This window comes from Lissotriton vulgaris, chromosome 6 (assembly GCF_964263255.1).
Source record: "Lissotriton vulgaris chromosome 6, aLisVul1.2, whole genome shotgun sequence".
Taxonomy (NCBI): Eukaryota; Metazoa; Chordata; class Amphibia; order Caudata; family Salamandridae; genus Lissotriton; species Lissotriton vulgaris.
In genome coordinates, this window is record NC_141694.1 from 1,730,821,519 (window position 1) to 1,730,826,805 (window position 5,287).

The 5,287-nt window shown below is 45.0% G+C and overlaps 1 non-coding gene across 1 annotated transcript; it reads left to right on the forward strand.

The window, feature by feature from the left end:
* The first annotated feature begins 3,143 nt into the window (after nucleotides 1-3,143).
* LOC147709384 (small nucleolar RNA SNORD58) lies at nucleotides 3,144-3,209 on the forward strand. Its single transcript, XR_015297113.1, has one exon. It is a non-coding gene; the product is annotated as a small nucleolar RNA SNORD58 (small nucleolar RNA).
* Nucleotides 3,210-5,287: the final 2,078 nt, after the last annotated feature.

Consider the following 5,287-nt stretch of genomic DNA (forward strand, 5'->3'; position numbering starts at 1 on the left):
GCTGAGCTGTTTACATTATATGCACTCTGTAATCTATTTGGTACACGTTCTTTGCGGCAGGCATATTAAACCTCTGCACTAACTTCACATAAATCAGAACATCAACTATACAAAACGCTGATCTCTCTCCAGGAAACCAATTAATCACACCAGTTATCTTGATATTTTTGTGAGGCCTGGTAATTAATGGAGGAAAGAAATGCTGTGGCAGGTGCTTAAAAAACATAATGAACTTGCAAACAGGGCGACCCCAAGAAACCAGCACCTGGTGCGGTGGCACCAGCCGCACTGCACTAGAGCCGGCCCTGCATTCCGCCTGGAATGGGAGCTGGGTTCACGTAGGCGTTACCCCAGCATGAAGTTGGTAAATAATTTCGATTTTCAAACTCTCACTACTCCTTTTTAGGTTTCGCCTGGCGTTCACTGCGCAGCAGTGTCGCGCAGGCGAACTTTTTTGATCTCCAGTATGGGGCTTTAACCCGCCTCTCTCTTCCATTGGCTAGCTCAATAAATGGAGGTTAGCCATTGGAAGAGAGATGTGGCAATCATTATCCGAGCAGATTCGTGGGCGTTTCTGTGTTTTTTTTAGCCCTGCCCCCTTTTCTCCGTCATGCAGCGGTGGGCGTTTGTTTATTTTTCTTTTTTTTCCAAGGTTTGTTTTTGTCATTCCTCCAAAGATGGCGCCCGGGCAGTAGCTTAATTGAGAAGCTCTGCAGTGCCGTCTTGAACCAGCGGACGTGGCTGCTACGTTTTGGACAGTTTATTAACATTTACAATTGAACAAAAATACTATCGCATTTTTATATTTTGTAATATAAACGTATTATTTTGGCAGTAATAACGTAAATGACATCCAAGGTAACAATCACGAAATCATATTCAATGTACTTATTCGACTTAGATAGATTGCTTTCAAAACGCAACGGTGTAAATAATAGTTTTGTTTGCAGCTGATCGAGATCTCGCGATATTTTGAAGTTGTCATGCCGCTCCCGGCGTGCTCCGCTTTCTCTTCCAGCGCGGCCTGACTGAGGTGAGTGAGACATGGTATCCAGAGCTGAGAGAAGGAGACAAAGTTAAATCCGGGGGGAATCTTCGCCATCCTGTCTTGAAACCCTTCGGTTTAGTGCTTGGAGAGCAGGATCGTTCTCCCAGACAGAACCCTCCATGTTACTAGCCCTGTTGTGTTTTAGTTTTGCTGGAGTTTGAAGTATAACCGGGCTATTATGGCTGTCTGCGTTGAAATGGCCTCAGTGTGGCTCTACTGTGTAATGAGGCGCTGGGCACAAATAGAACAGCAGCGTGTGTCCCTCCCGGTATGTATACTGTCCGTTTTACGCTGTCTGGCCATTTTAATGGATTACCTGGACACTGGTAGCAAATGCCTTTCTATTCCTTCTCTGCCGGGATGACTCGAGGATTGCTCCCCCCTTTGTAAACTAAAGTAAATTGTAATAGGCCTGTTATCACTGATTTGTATGTTAGACTACGTAATTGGGTCTAAGAAAGGCACAGTAACGTTTTGTATACCGGCCCATTTAAAGCACTAGCGCCACTCATAACAGTGTAGGGTGTCAGAGCACTTTGCATCACACACACATTACACAAAGACAATCAATCATACGTGTGTAAATCAGTGTATAGGAAATGCTACATAATGCAAAGGACTAAAATTGTAGGAGTTACATGTCACCCATACTGGTAGGCAGTATAGTTTAAGAGTGCTTGGCGTGGAAAAGCACAAACTCAGAGTAGAAAAAGAACAGCATAGTTGGGAGTTTTCTTTAATAATAAGAATCGATTTCCACCCAAATTAACACTATATGCAACATTAATCAATGTTCTAATGTATACTCTGCGATGTGTATGTAGTTCTATGAGGAAAGTGAATATCTCACTGTTCTATATTAGGACTTTATGTTATAAATTGCAAGTAACAAATGGATGTCTCTTTTAAAAGCAATAACCTGCTGAGCTGTTTACATTATATGCACTCTGTAATCTATTTGGTACACGTTCTTTGCGGCAGGCATATTAAACCTCTGCACTAACTTCACATAAATCAGAACATCAACTATACAAAACGCTGATCTCTCTCCAGGAAACCAATTAATCACACCAGTTATCTTGATATTTTTGTGAGGCCTGGTAATTAATGGAGGAAAGAAATGCTGTGGCAGGTGCTTAAAGAACATAATGAACTTGCAAACAGGGCGACCCCAAGAAATCAGCACCTGGTGCGGTGGCACCAGCCGCACTGCACTAGAGCCGGCCCTGCATTCCGCCTGGAATGGGAGCTGGGTTCACGTAGGCGTTACCCCAGCATGAAGTTGGTAAATAATTTCGATTTTCAAACTCTCACTACTCCTTTTTAGGTTTCGCCTGGCGTTCACTGCGCAGCAGTGTCGCGCAGGCGAACTTTTTTGATCTCCACTCTGTGTATACGTGTCTGCATTGCTAAATGTTTGTACCGACTAGAAGTTTGGCAGCGCTAACTAATGACTCCGTCTTAGCCAGTGTATTTTTGTTTGTAATTGCATTGAGATATCTAACAGGAAAGGACAGTTATGTGATTATCAAAAACATCGTGGAGTTGCGTGGCTCACAGGTTAGAGGTGGCAGACCCAGAAGCAGAGGTCGGCCCGGGACCAGGGTTCAATTCCCGACGCGGCAGGGTGTTGGGCCAATGTCAGCGGGCTTGATAAATCTCGCCTTCGGTGCCACTCTAACCATGGGTCCCACTCAGCAGCTCTGGGCAATAGCTTGCTTAATCTCCACAAGCGGCCCCATCAATGCCAGGGATGCCTGCTTCACCTTGGGGGTGCCCAATAGGGACCATCTCACAGGGAAAGCCTGGACGGGTTCCCCAGCGTTATACAGCGCCAGGAAACCTACGGGTAGCAGTGCGCTTTACAAGCTCAAATACATTTACATTTACATGACCCACTCCCGTCACATCTTTAAAAATAATTTGACCATTTCACTTTGAGTTTTTGTTTGATAAATAGCAGCGTACATTTTCTGGAAATGCTGTATCGTATTCGTTCCACAGGTTTTGAGAGAGACTTAAAAGGCTACTAAATAGTTGTGGCACTCTTTCCTGACGTCATATCCAATGATGCGAAAATGGGCTGGGCATGTTGCTGCGATAATGATGTTCTTAGGACACCTTTGAATTGATTATGAAACTAATTTGATTTCTGGGCAGCGAAAAGTTAGTTGTAAACCTATTTAAAAGGACGCATTGTTGCCTGTGTGTGTGTGTGTGTGGCTCTCTGTGTGGGGAGGCTCTGTTTGTGTGTGGGGAGGCTCTGTGTGTGTGTGGGGAGGCTCTGTGTGTGTGTGGGGAGGCTCTGTGTGTGTGTGGGGAGGCTCTGTGTGTGTGGGGGGGCTCTATGTGAATGACTGTGGGTGGCTCTGTAAGAGTGTGTGGGTGGCTTTGTGTGGGTGGCTGTGTGTGTTGGTGCAAATGCAAATGGTCTCGCATTTGCGAGAGATTAAGCTATTGGCATTGTAAATGACAATGCCATTTATTTATATGTTTTAAAAACAAAAACTGTCTGTGGGGCTCTGTGTGTGTGGGGGGCTCTGTGTGTGTGTGTGGGGGGGGGCTCTGTGTGTGGGGGGGTCTGTGTGAGTGTGTGTGGGGGGCTCTGTGTGTGTGTGGGGCTCTGTGTGTGGGGGGGGCTCTGTGTGTGTGGGGGGCTCTGTGTGTGGGGGGGCTCTGTGTGTGTGGGGGGGCTCTGTGTGTGTGTGTGGCTCTGTGTGTGTGTGTGTGGTTCTGTGTGTGTGTGTGGTTCTGGATGTGTGTGTGGCTCTGGGTGTGTGTGTGTGTGTGGCTCTGGGTGTGTGTGTGTGTGTGGTGCTGTGTGTGTGTGTGGCGCTGTGTGTGTGTGTGGCTGTGTGTGTGGCTGTGTGTGTGTGTGTGTGTGTGCAAATGCAATAGGTCTCACATTTGCGAGAGATTAAGCTATTGGCAATGTAAATGACAATGCCATTTATTTATCTGTTTTCAAAACCAACACATAAATAAAAATTTTGTCATTTACAATGCCAATAGCTCTAACGTTTGCAAAGGCGAGACCGTTGCATTGTAAATGCTTGTTTAACTGCTTTTTAAACGTTTTCTTTGTTTCACATGACGCATTTTTTAATGGTGTTGCTGTGTGTGTTCACTTAGTGCCAGCTTTAGGGCGATGGTGCAGTAGCTCCTGGCACAGACCTTGTGGGAAGGGGGGCACTGCATTAAATATAAATAACGTTGGGTGTTAAAACCAGGTGCTGCAAATCTCCTTGGCTGTCCAACAGTCTTCAGGCAACAATAAAAATGTCAAGAAAGCTGGCGAATAATGCTTATGAAGGAGAGAGGGAGTTTTGTTGAAAGGCAGGTTCTGCTCATCCTAGAGTAGCGCGGAGGGTTAATGTGCCTGCTGCAAAAAACATGTGACTGACTTGTACCATGCAGATCACAGACCTGATTGTGAGTGCACAATGATTAGAACTACTAACAATGAAATGCATGCTAGAAAGAGGCTTTGGAGATATGAGGGGCACTGTTGGAGGGTGATTGTGAGGGAATTCAAGGAGAAGAAGGTCAGTGTTTTTTAACCTCATCCACTAGTCCCTGCTTCACATCACGCAGCACCATTTGTAGCATAGAGAGTTCTCTCCATAGTGTTCAGGGTAGTATACATATTTTCCCATACTCTTTCATTCTTTTACTGGGCAGCCATATTGTGAAACATTGCGTCATCCCAAACTAGAAGGCCTGCTTGTTCCTAAGCAGTCAGAAAGCCCCCGGTTGCAGTCTCTAAGAATGAAATCTTGACTCCATGTGTTCATGTGGGCCAGCGGACAATGCTGAGATATCCAAGGGTTCGCACTGAAACTGTTTAGTGGGCCTTTTTATAGCCAGTCTTTAAAGGGAATCTTGCCTATTCACACATAATGCACTGATGCCTTTTGCTGTAAATCCCTTTTTGTGAGAAAAGAACAACAAATAAGGACATCAATGCAAGCGCTGGTTAAAACTGCCCTAGGCTGGCGCTACGTAAAAGTGCCCAAAAATAAATGTGGTGGCTGAATTGCACAGTGTGCAACTGGGAGCTCTAGGATCAATCCATGTTTGACCAAAGTGTGTGATACTGCTCACATACTTTTTCACTGAGTATCCTGTATGTTCTTTATTACATAAGAAAGCATTGTATACTGTATCAATGTTTTTAAAAGGTATGATGAGATTTAGACTGACAATGAACTGAGGGCCATATGTATCAAGGAACCATTT